Below are 13,803 nucleotides of genomic sequence, written 5' to 3' on the forward strand. Positions count from 1 at the left end.
AGAGTCAGTGTTGCTGCTGTACTTGGCACACCAACAATGCTAACTGCATGAGAAGCTAGACGGTGAGAACTAAAACTCAAAGGCGCAACTAAAGGAAGAGCATCAAAAAATTGGATTTGGAAGAGACTTATTATCAAAGAATGAACCGTAAACAAGCAGATTCAACTATGATTTGAAGATTGTGGAATTAGAGACTATCCCAATTGAAAAACCGATTGTGTGGGTCTTATTACTCCACCTGACAACCGATTTTGTGGGTTATACTAATCTAATTGAAAACCCGGTTGTGTGGGTTTTGATTCACAATAATTCATCATCAGAGTGACCAGGGACCATTAATCCGAGAGTTGCTGTGACTCCAAACTCGGATAATGACTTTAATTTGATATAAACAACGGCATATCAATGAGTTAATAAAGTCGACCAAGATTATCTGACCAAGCCTGATAATAAATGAAGTAATATCATCTTAAAAAGTAGCTGATTCTAAGATTTAAAAAAAGTTGCTAATTTTATTTTACGGAAAAGAGTACAGCAAAGCTTCTGATACTGAAAATTCTATTCAAGAGACATCTTATAAGAGAAAAATTTATTATTGGCGACTCCATTGTTATATAACTATCCATGGTCTGAACTTAAAATTAACAACTGGTCTGTACATTTTTGTCTGTCTTTGATTTGAAGTTTTAATGAAGAGGTTTAATTTCGCTTGTAGCATTGCGTTCCGCTCATTTTTGTTTACCGCAAAAAATTATGTGTTCAGGAATTATCAAAATCGTTTCAATGAAACGCAAACTTGTCACAAAATGGAGCAGATAATGACACCTCTTCACTTTTATCATACTGTGTCCGAGATTATAATTTGAGCGAGGAGTTGTATTGGAGGGAAAACTAAAATTCACTTTTCTGAGCAGCCTTTAGTTGTTCAACAATGCCTGCTGTCATTCAGCAGCTGCTAAAAAAGCTGTTTTTTGACTATTCAAGAGCTCACATTTACGTTATAAGAAGCTTGCATACCAAAGGTTATCCTGCAAGGATATGCACATCTTGCCCGACTCGAGTGTATTCACGCTTGTCTTGCAAGGTGTTGCAATAATATTGCCAGAATCTTTTAAGATCAGAAAATTTTTTGCAAGACTTCGCAGTTGTATCAAATGTCTCGACCATTGAGCTTATAAGTCTGACTAGTACTGTGTAATGACTAGTAACATATTTCATCAAGGCTCTATTGTTTCATCAATTTGTGGAGATATGAAACATAACCGACTAACGTTGGGCGCATTGCTCTCAAGCGACCGGCGAGCGGATGGCTTCGTCAGTAGCTAGCCACGGATAAGTGAGGATAGCTTTAGAATAAATGAAGGGGCGTAAGGTGAAGGCAGCGGGGGTGCATCGCAGCGGGGGTGCAAAAGTGTGTTAGAGGACTGATATGGGGGAAGGGGGCGGAGGGTGGGTGGGAATGTGGGATCAATTTTTAAGAACCGCCCTTCACACAATAACTATAAGTCTCCAAAACAGTTTTTGTTAATCGGATTCTTGAAGACTAGTGGGTGGAGCGGCTCTAATAGAACGTTATGAAAACTGGGTGCTACCTCTTTATCCAGTTTCTGAAGACGAAAGTCAAATGGGTCAGACGATAACTTGGCCAAGCAAAAAATTGCATAAAAGAGACAAACAAGATTTCAAAATTTGCAAAAAAATTGCTTTAAAGATCAATTAAATTTGATTTACTAAAAAGTGCATGTTAAATCATTTATGATAAAATTATCTCTACTATAACCTATTGCTAATGAGGACCAGAGATGATGACATTATGCCACATAACAGCGGCTGAAGAGCGGCATCAACATAGAGAGAGAGAGAGAGAGAGAGAGAGAGAGAGAGAGAGAGAGAGAGAGGAGATAAAGCTTGCAGATCGACGCCTATCCTGCAAGGATATGCATATCTTTCCAGACTCGTGTATATTTACGCTTATTTTGCAAGGTGTTGCAATAATTTTGCCAGAATCTTTTAAGATCAGAAAATTTTTTGCAAGAAGGAAGGAAGGAAACCAAAACCGACAGAGAGAAAGAAGGATAGAAATTTATTCCATGATGGGGCTCGACTTCGCGGTAGAAAAAAGATTAGAAACCATTTTTTGTCTCGCAAGTTCTGTCAGGTAACCCATCTCCAAGACATAAAGAGTTTCGTTGGCCAGTAATGGTCGTTAAACTAAGAAAAGGACAAAAACATTCGAAAAAATTCGAAAACAATTTTAAATTTTAACAAAATCTTGCTACAATTCAAGATAATAATATCTTAAGAACCTATTCATTCTTCCAAGAGACTATCCAGTATCCATGTATCAAGCCTGAAATAGTTGCACTGGCTCATAAAGATCCATACACATGGAACATGAAAAAATTTGAAAAAAAAAGTTAAGTTTTATCCCAAACTTATTAAAAATGGAGGCATAAAAAATATTTGTTACCTTTCTAATAACTCTTGAACCTATGCAGCAGCTTATTATCAAACCTTGGAGGAGGTCCCAGGGCCCCGGTTGCCGGAAAAAAGAAAAAAAAATTAAAAAATTGCTAATAGTTTAAAAAAATTATTAAATTCCTGATATTAAACTCTTGAAAAAGAATCCATTACATCTACAAAATGATGCATTAACATATTGTCAAACCCTAAAAAAATTTCCCTGGCTCTGGAAGCTAGAAAAACATAAAAAATGACAAAACAAAACTTCAAAAAATTCCCAAAATTTATTAGAAAAATTGCTAAAACGTGTGATATTAAAGAGATGAAAACTAATCCATGAGCTACAAAAATTTTTCAATAACTTAATATCAAACCCTAACGGAGATTTTCTGACCCGTGAGGCTCAAAAACCTGAATAAGGGCTATAAATGTCAAAAAATTAAAAAAAAAATGGCAAAAAATTGTCAAAAAATTCTGAAATTCGTGCTGTTAAAATCTTTCAAGACATTCCATTACATCTAGAAATTATACAGTAACCTATTTTCAGCTCAAGAGAACGTTCTTTGGCTCTTGAGCTGAATAAAGCTAAAAAAAACCTAAAGTTTTTAATTTACAAATTTTATCAAAAATCTGCTAAAATTGGTGACCTTAAAAAGTTGAAAAGATAATGCATGGCCAATAAAAATTTGCCTGTAACTTATTATCAAATACTTTAGGAGGTTTTCTGGCCCCTGGGTCTGGAATAACCTGAATAAGGAAAAATAAATGTCATAAAATTTGAAAAAAAGTTGCAGGTTTTGTATAAAAATTGCTAAAATTCGTGATGCTAAAATCTTGAAACCATCCCATTTCCACTAGAAACTATGCAGTATCCTATTATTAAAATCTTGAGGAGGTTCCGTGACACTTAGGTCTAATAAAAATAAAAAACATGTCCACAATTTTCAAAACGGTTGAAAAAAAGTTGTGCAAAATTGTAAATTTGCGTGTTTTTAGCGAGCGGTTGTTCGTCAGGACCTAGAAACGGGGGCGGGGGGGGGGGGGTACCGAGGGCTGATGCGGGGATGAGGCAACAGTGAGGTGGGTGGGGCGGTGGTAACAGCGCGTGGGGGGGGGGGGCTGGGTGGATCAATAGAGGGAGCGGATCAGCAAAGGACGGGTCTTAATCTTTTAAGAACCGCCCTTCACACCATAATTAAAAGTCTCCAAAACAATTTGAATTGAAACATAGCTGATAGGCTCTACAAGCACATAATGCCCACTGGGCGCTACCTTTATACTCCGTTGTTGAGGACGAAAAGTCAAAAGCCTCAGACGAAAAATCGGTCGAGCGAAAAATCGCATAAAAGAGACCGACAGGACTAATATAATTGCAACAAACTTCGTTTGAGAGCAATTAATAACTGATTGCTCATATACCAAGATTGATGTCACAGGCCAAAAAATGTAGGTGTGGTCTGGAATAAGGTCTCATCAGATGTCACTTCAGCCTGTCCTCAAATTGAGTAGTAAAAATTATTGGGCAATTATCTATTTAAAACTCATTTTTGACAGATTATTGGTGAAAAACACAAGAAACGTTACCCAAGGTAGTTTTCAATGCTATTGTTCGTAAATTATCAGAAACTCAATCACTATTTGAGTTCACTTCGACATACTCCGTGAAAGCACAACTCTTTTGTCCTACTATTCAGTTGTTGCAAGGGTCATTTTCATTTAGAGATCTCAATGACTCTCGCTTCATCAGATCTAGTCTTGCCTCTTTCTTCACAAATCCACTCACACTTGTTACTATTAGACAGTGCAGACATAAGGTGAGCAACAAAGACGCCTAAAACATTTGGAATCTTTTTCGTTTGTGCCCACCTCCCAATCTCACTTGGTGCATATTATTGTACCACCCTCAACAGAACGTGTCATCCCGGTCGAGGTGTCACCGTCATTCAACGCAAAAATATGTAAGATAAGTGGTGGGTGATTGCGGGTGGGTGATTGCGGGTGGGTGATTGCGTAAGATAAGCGATGATTGCGATGAAATTACATAAATTTACCGTTTAACCTAGTGATGAACTTACCTAAATTCACCGCTTAGAAAAAAGTTATTTGAGGGTTGAATTTTGGGGTAGAGTCTAGAAATTCCCCATTGCTCCACCAAAAGTTACTACCCTAACATTACATCTCTATGGGGTAATATTGGGAGTGAAATCTAATATCCCCCATTATAACTGCTTAACGCCTATTACTCTCCTAATACTACATCATATTACCCCCTAAAAATAACCCCTAATCTTATAGTTATTTGTTGGTTGATTTTTGTGAAAAAACTTTAAAAGTCCCCCTCTTACTCGCCATAGCCGCCTTATCTGAAATCCCCATTAGCCCCTTATCTTGAACCTACTAATTCTCCCGTACTCACCCTTACCCCCTGATCTTTTATCGTTTTACCAACCTAAAATTGCACTCAAATCGTACATCATTTTGAAGGGTATTTTTTTGGGGGGGGGGGGGTATAAGGGTATAAGGTGGGTAAAGTCTATAACTTTACCCTAACTTCTCATTACCACATCTTAAATCGTTTTACCCCCTAAAATCTAACCTTACCTCATTTTCAATGGGACTCTTTGGGGTAAAATCTGACAACACCACCCTTACTCCCCATTACTCCCTGATCTTACCCACCTGAAATTACTACCCTAATGTTACATCTTTTTTGAGATAATTTTTGAGCGTAAATTCTAATCCCCATTTTACCCCCTCATGACCACTCATTACCACCATACATTTACATTATGTTACCCCCAAACATTACCCCCTAATCTTGCATCTTATTTGTGGGGTAAATTTTGGGTAAATTGTAGTCTAAAAAAGCCCCCTTACTCCTCATAGTTGCCTTATCTGACATCCATATTAGCCGCTAACCTTACTTCATTTTGGATGGTACCTTTGGGAATACGGTCTAGCATTTCCACCCTTTGGGGTTGTTTTGAGGTTAAAAGCTAAAAAAAAACACCCTTACCCGCATTACCCCACATTACTACCCTAATCTTACATCGCTTTACCCCCTAAATTTACGCCCCTAGTCTTACATCTTTTGGGAGGGGGTAATACATCTTTTGGTCGATATCTATATTATAACACATAATTTATTCGGCTTTCACTGTCCACAGTATTACCGTAAATTGTTACTATTTTTCTGGTGAAGGAAGCCGACATAAAAGACACTTCATTTATTAACTAGTACATTCTGCTTTAAACAAGTAGAAGTAAAACATTGTTTCTTAGTTTTACATTTTATGTTTTTTAATTAGTTTCAAATTCGCTGAAACTTTGTTGGTTTCATTTTCAATGTTCTATATCGCTCCAACAGGCTCCAACACAAACCGTTATATATCCATCTTTACTTCGAAGCTGATGTGAATTTTGGTCTGCATTTAAAGATCTCAAAGACTCTCGTTTCATCAGATCTAGTCTTGCCTCTTTCTTCACAAATCCATTCACACTTGTTACTATCAGACAGTGCAGACATATGATGAGCAATATAGACGCCTAAAACAATTGGGATCTCACTCTAAAAATCGCTCGTGTAAAATCACACGATATTTTCTCGTGTGATGAAAAATCACACGATTTTTCGTGTGAAAAATGCGTCTCGTGTGATTTCACACGAGAAAATTTTCCTCGTGTGATGAAAAATTACACGATTTTTCGTGTGTATGAATGTATGAGGAAATGAAGCAATTTTTATAGAAAATTCAGATTTTTTCCTCGTCCTAATTTCCTTTAGAACAGACGGCTGAGCTATCCATGATAATTTCATGCTACATTGGGCTCTTTTTAGTGATTAAAACCAAAGATAAAACTTTAAAATGAAAAAAAAGGTGGGCCACCTAAATTTATCCCGCAAAACATTTTTTTCCAACCCTGATTTTGAGTGACTGTCAAGTATAATTTGTAGAAAATCTCATTTTTTAAATCAATATCAGTGTTTGTTTCTACTTCCAGTTCTACAACTGAAGCCCTAATTTGTATTTAAACTGAACCACTGTCTCTCATTTCTAGTGATTTCTAAGCCAATTTTCGGTTGCTGAACCGAAAAAAATATTACAAGAGAAATCATGTGAAGTTGGCCAAAAAATCGTGTATTTTTACCCGATTTCTCGCGTAAAAAGAATCACACGATAAAAGGTCGATTTACACGAGAGTTTACACGATTCTCTCGGGCTTAACCTCAGGGTTTTTCGTGTGATTTACACGATTAATCATGTAATTTTCATGTAATTTTTCGTGTGTTTCAAACCGATGTTTCATGTGTTTTCACACAAAAAATCGTGTCGTTTTTACACGAAAATTTAGTTGAGAACACACGAGAAATCGTTTGAATTTTACATGATTTATCGTGTGAATCACACGAGAAATCCTGAGATTAAACCCGAGAGAATCGTGTAAATTTACATGATTTCTCGTGTAAATAGACCTTTTGTCGTGTGATTCTTTTTACGCGAGAAATCGGGAAAAAATACACGATTTTTTGTTGAATTCACACGATAAATTTTTAGAGTGCTTTTCCATTCGTGCCACTCCCCCCCCCCGCCCCAAGCTCAGTTGGTGCATTTTATTATTCCACATTCAACAGCACGTGCAATATTTGACATGGCCCGGCGGAGGCTGCATAACGTACGAGTGGGAAGGGGTTCAAATGGAACCTGAAGAGATCCAACATTTTTATAGTCAAGAGCTGCTAGATTCGACACTAATATATTTACAAATATTAAAACATTAAATAATATTTTTATGTCAATAATTACCAAAGGCAAGACAAGACCTGACAAAAAAAACCCATGTAAAATACAAACTAAAAACATTACCATTAGGAAGCTTTCGTTCTCTGTGTTATTTTCAATGCTATTTTTGAAAGAAGCCGTTGAGACTAAAGTAAAAGAATCTTAACAAAAGTAGCAGAGCTGCTGGTCTTATAAGTGATTTTCGCGCCTCTCTGGAAAAGAACATTTGAACAAACATCAACAATCTGACAACTGATTGATAAGTCCAGAATGGGCCTTATTAAATGTTTTCCTCTCATGTCGAGAAATTTTTCAGTGCAACACAAATACTTAATCAAACTTCCCCACTGTCAGGATGTCGGCGGATGCAAGCGGGAAAATATACACTAAAAAAAGTTCAGGTAAATTTACCTGAACCAAGTTCAGGTAACTAGAAGTTCAGGTGAAGTTCAGGTGTAAAAGCACCTGAAATACACCTGAACTGAATTTCAGGTAAATTTTCACCTGAACAAGTTCAGGTGTGGTTACCTGAAAATAACTTTCATTGCATTCGGCAGTGAAACAACAAAAGTTTAGCAGAAACTAAAACACAACACAAATACAAACATTAGGAGAAACATCAACACATTTATTAGGCAGCGTCCAGCATTTTTTCAAAGTGTTTCAATTTTAAATTTTGCAAAGTTACTGTAAAGTTTAGCATCAATTTTTCCCGCTCTTCAGCTCTACTGAGGTTTCTAGATCGAACAAGTAATATGGGAGCCATTTGGGTTGTCTGATTTTTATATCGATCCTGAAGTTTCAGAAAAACGGTTTTAAGCGACTTTAACTTCTTTAAATCATAACAACAGGAAACGCAGTGGTTTTAAAGTGGATCAATTTGAATACAATCACTCTTCCCTATATAATAAGTCAAAAACTACTATTCCTGCATAAAGTAGCTCTATGGAAAACTGGATTATACGTATATAGAAACGGTAACGACGTATGGTCCTCATTTAGCTTCCATTTATTTAAAGTCTTTCAGAATCAGATTGTTATTCTTCTTAATTCGAACTATTTCCATTATCCAACATAAGCACTGCTTCAAAAACCCTGTCCGTCGAACTGAAGTTTGCCTGTTAATTTTAGGTGCATCTTTTTGAAATTGGGCTCTACAAAGTATAGAGGAAAAAACAAACATTTATGGGACTATTTCCTGCCGTTTATTAAGTTTAGCATATCTACGGTTAAGTATAATATAAAGGTTTCCCACTCTTCAGCCCCACTGATGTTTCTTGATCGAACAAGTAATTTGGAAGTCATTTGGGTTGTCTATATTGAATATCAATCCTGAAGTTTCAGAAAAACTGTTTAGAGAGACTTTAATTTCTTTAAATCATAACAACAGGAAACGCAGTGGTTTTAAAGTGGATCAACTTGAATGCAATCACTCTTCCCTATATATTAAATCAAAAACTATTATTCCTGCATAATGTAGATCTCTGGAAAACGGAATTATACGTATATAGAACCGGTAACGACATATGGTCCTCTTTAGCTTCCATTTGTTTACAGTCTTTCAGAATTAGATTGTTATTCTTCTTAACTCGAACTAATTCCATTTTCCAACATAAGCACTTCTTCAAAACCCTGTCCGTCGAACTGAAGTTTGCCTGTTAGTTTTAGGTGCATCTTTCTGAAATTGGGCTCTACAAAGTATAGAGGACAACACAAACATTTATGGAACTATTTCCTGCCGTTTATTAAGTTTAGCAAATCTACGGTTAAGTATAATATAAAGGTTTCCCACTCTTCAGCCCCACTTGTGTTTCTAGGTCGAACAAGTAATTTGGAAGTCATTTGGGTTGTCTATATTGAATATCAATCCTGAAGTTTCAGAAAAACTGTTTAAAGAGACTTTAATTTCTTTAAATCATAACAACAGGAAACGCAGTGGTTTTAAAGTGGATCAACTTGAATGCAATCACTCTTCCCTATATATTAAATCAAAAACTATTATTCCTGCATAATGTAGATCTCTGGAAAACGGGATTATACGTATATAGAACCGGTAACGACATATGGTCCTCTTTAGCTTCCATTTGTTTACAGTCTTTCAGAATTAGATTGTTATTCTTCTTAACTCGAACTAATTCCATTTTCCAACATAAGCACTGCTTCAAAACCCTGTCCGTTGAACTGAAGTTTGCCTGTTAATTTTAGGTGCATCTTTTTGGAATTGGGCTCTACAAATTATAGAGGACAAAACAAACATTTATGGAACTATTTCCTGCCGTTTATTAAGTTTAGCAAATCTACGGTTAAGTATAATATAAAGGTTTCCCACTCTTCAGCCCCACTGATGTTTCTAGATCGAACAAGTAATTTGGAAGTCATTTGGGTTGTCTATATTGAATATCAATCCTGAAGTTTCAGAAAAACTGTTTAAAGAGACTTTAATTTCTTTAAATCATAACAACAGGAAACGCAGTGGTTTTAAAGTGGATCAACTTGAATGCAATCACTCTTCCCTATATATTAAATCAAAAACTATTATTCCTGCATAATGTAGATCTCTGGAAAACGGGATTATACGTATATAGAACCGGTAACGACATATGGTCCTCTTTAGCTTCCATTTGTTTACAGTCTTTCAGAATTAGATTGTTATTCTTCTTAACTCGAACTAATTCCATTTTCCAACATAAGCACTTCTTCAAAACCCTGTCCGTCGAACTGAAGTTTGCCTGTTAATTTTAGGTGCATCTTTTTGAAATTGGGCTCTACAAAGTATAGAGGACAACACAAACATTTATGGAACTATTTCCTGCCGTTTATTAAGTTTAGCAAATCTACGGTTAAGTATAATATAAAGGTTTCCCACTCTTCAGCCCCACTTGTGTTTCTAGGTCGAACAAGTAATTTGGAAGTCATTTGGGTTGTCTAAATTGAATATCAATCCTGAAGTTTCAGAAAAACGCTTTAAAGAAACTTTAATTTCTTTAAATCATAACAACAGGAAACACAGTGGTTTTAAAGTGGATCAATTTGAATGCAATCACTCTTATCTAATATTAAATCAAAAACTATTATTCCTGCATAAAGTAGCTCTCTGGAAAACTGGATTGTAAGTATATAGAACCGGTAACGACATATGGTCCTCATTTAGCTTCCATTTGTTTACAGTCTTTCAGAATTAGATTGTTATTCTTCTTAACTCGAACTAATTCCATTTTCCAACATAAGCACTTCTTCAAAACCCTGTCCGTCGAACTGAAGTTTGCCTGTTAATTTTAGGTGCATCTTTTTGAAATTGGGCTCTACAAAGTATAGAGGACAAAACAAACATTTATGGAACTATTTCCTGCCGTTTATTATGTTTAGCAAATCTACGGTTAGGTATAATATAAAGGTTTCCCACTCTTCAGCCCCACTGATGTTTCTAGATCGAACAAGTAGTTTGGAAGTCATTTGGGTTGTCTATATTGAATATCAATCCTGAAGTTTCAGAAAAACTGTTTAAAGAGACTTTAATTTCTTTAAATCATAACAACAGGAAACACAGTGGTTTTAAAGTGGATCAATTTGAATGCAATCATTCTTATCAAATATTAAATCAAAAACTATTATTCCTGCCTAAAGTAGCTCTCTGGAAAACTGGATTGTAAGTATATAGAACCGGTAACGACATATGGTCCTCATTTAGCTTCCATTTATTTAAAGTCTTTCAGAATCAGATTGTTATTCTTCTTAATTCGAACTAATTCCATTTTCCAACATAAGCACTGCTTCAAATTCCTGTCCGTCGAATTGAAGTTTGCCTGTTAATTTTAGGTGCATCTTTCCGAAACTGGTCTCTCTCGAAAGAATAGAGGACAAAACAAACATTTATGGAACTATTTCCTGCCGTTTATTAATTTTAGCAAAGCTACGGTTAAGTTTAATATAAAGGTTTCCCACTCTTCAGCCCTACTGATGTTTCCTGATCGAACAAGTAATTTGTGAGCCAATTGTGTTGTCTGAATTGAATATCAATTCTGAAGTTTCACAATAACGGTTCAAAGAGACTTTAATTTCTTTAAATCACAACAACAGGAAACGCAGTGGTTTTAAAGTGGATCAACTTGACTGCAATCACTCTTCCCTATATATTAAATCAAAAACTATTATTCCTACATAAAGTACATCTCTGAGAAACTGTACTATACGTACATAGAACCGGTAACGACATATGGTCCTCATTTAGCTTCCATTTGTTTAAAGTCTTTCAGAATCAGATTGTTATTCTTCTTAATTCGAACTAGTTCCATTTTCCAACATAAGCACTGCTTCAAAACCCGGTCCGTCGAACTGAAGTTTGCCTTTTAATATTAGGTGAATCTTTCCGAAATTGGGCTCTCTGGAAAGTATAGAGGACAAAACAAACACTTATGGAACTATTTCCTGCCGTTTATAAATTTTAGCAAAGCTACGGTTAACCTAATATAAAGGTTTCCCACTCTTCAGCTCTACTTATGTTTCTAGATCGAACAAGTAATTTGTGAGCCATTTGGGTTGTTTGAATTGAATATCAGTCCTGAAGTTTCAAAAAAACGGTTTAAAGAGACTTTAATTTCTTTAAATCATAACAACAGGAAACGCAGTGTTTTTAAAGTGGATCAACCTGAATGCAGTCACTCTTCCCTATATATTAAACCAAAAACTATTATTCCTGCATAATGTAGATCTCTGGAAAACGGCATTATACGTATATAGAACCGGTAACGACATATGGTCCTCATTTAGCTTCCATTTGTTTAAAGTCTTTCAGAATCAGATTGTTATTCTTCTTAATTCGAACTAATTCCATTTTCCAACATAAGAACTGCTTCAAAACCCTGTTCGTCGAACTGAAGTTTGACTGTTAATTTTAGGTGCCACTTTCCGAAATTGGGCTCTCTGCTCTCTGGAAAGAATAGAGGACAAAACAAACATTTATGGAACTATTTCCTGCCGTTTATTAATTTTAGCAAAGCTACGGTTAAGTTTAATATAAAGGTTTCCCACTCTTCAGCCCTACTGATGTTTCCTGATCGAACAAGTAATTTGGAAGCCAATTGTGTTGTCTGAATTGAATATCAATTCTGAAGTTTCAGAATAACGGTTCAAAGAGACTTTAATTTCTTTAAATCATAACAACAGGAAACGCAGTGGTTTTAAAGTGGACCAACTTGAATGCAATCACTCTTCCCTATATATTAAATCAAAAACTATTATTCCTGCATAATGTAGATCTCTGGAAAACGGGATTATACGTATATAGAACCGGTAACGACATATGGTCCTCATTTAGCTTCCATTTGTTTAAAGTCTTTCAGAATCAGATTGTTATTCTTCTTAATTCGAACTAATTCCATTTTCCAACATAAGAACTGCTTCAAAACCCTGTTCGTCGAACTGAAGTTTGACTGTTAATTTTAGGTGCTCTTTCCGAAATTGGGCTCTCTGCTCTCTAGAAAGTATAGAGGACAAAACAAACATTTATGGAACTATTTCCTGCCGTTTATTAAGTTCAGCAAAGCTACGGTTAAGTTTAATATAAAGGTTTCCCACTCTTCAGCCCTACTGAAGTTTCTAGATCGAACAAGTAATTTGGAAGTCATTTGGATTGTCTGTGTTGAATATCAATCCTGAAGTTTCAGAAAAACTGTTTAAAGAGACTTTAATTTCTTTAAATCATAACAACAGGAAACGCAGTGGTTTTAAAGTGGATCAACTTGAATGCAATCACTCTTCCCTATATATTAAATCAAAAACCATTAATCCTGCATAATGTAGATCTCTGGAAAACGGGATTATACGTATATAGAACCGGTAACGACATATGGTCCTCATTTAGCTTCCATTTGTTTTAAGTCTTTCAGAATCAGATTGTTATTCTTCTTAATTCGAACTAATTCCATTTTCCAACATAAGCACTGCTTCAAAACCCTGTTCGTCGAACTGAAGTTTGCCTGTTTTTTTTAGGTGCCTCTTTCCGAAATTGGGCTCTCTAGAAAGTATAGGGGACAAAACAAACATTTATGGAACTATTTCCTGCCGTTTATTAAGTTTAGCAAAGCTACGGTTAAGTTTAATATAAAGGTTTCCCACTCTTCAGCTCTACTGATGTTTCTAGATCGAACAAATTTTTTGGGAACCAAATGGGTTGTCTGAATTGCATTTCAATCCTGAAGTTTCAGAAAAAACAGGTTAAAGAGAATTTAATTTCTTTAAATCATAACAACAGGAAACGCAGAGGTTTTAAAGTGGATCAACTTGAATGCAATCACTCTTCCCTATATATTAAATCAAAAACTATTATTCCTGCATATTGTAGATCTCTGGAAAACGGGATTATACGTATATAGAACCGGTAACGACATATGGTCCTCATTTAGCTTCCATTTATTTAAAGTCTTTCAGAATCAGATTGTTATTCTTCTTAATTCGGACTATTTCCATTTTCCAACATCAGCACTGCTTCAAAACCCTGTCCGTTGAACTGAAGTTTGCCTGTTAATTTTAGGTGCATCTTTTTGAAATTGGGCTCTACAAA

At 35.6% G+C, this 13,803-nt stretch overlaps 1 long non-coding RNA gene across 1 annotated transcript; it reads right to left on the reverse strand.

Annotated features, from left to right (window-relative positions):
- Positions 1 to 5,675: 5,675 nt before the first annotated feature.
- On the reverse strand, positions 5,676 to 7,404 carry LOC142348475 (uncharacterized). Its single transcript, XR_012760743.1, has 2 exons — positions 7,329 to 7,404; positions 5,676 to 6,009 (listed from the first exon to the last, which is right to left on the reverse strand). It is a non-coding gene; the product is annotated as an uncharacterized LOC142348475 (long non-coding RNA).
- Positions 7,405 to 13,803: the final 6,399 nt, after the last annotated feature.

Source organism: Convolutriloba macropyga, chromosome 10, assembly GCF_964194025.1.
Source record: "Convolutriloba macropyga chromosome 10, txConMacr16.3, whole genome shotgun sequence".
In the NCBI taxonomy this organism is placed as follows: Eukaryota; Metazoa; Xenacoelomorpha; order Acoela; family Convolutidae; genus Convolutriloba; species Convolutriloba macropyga.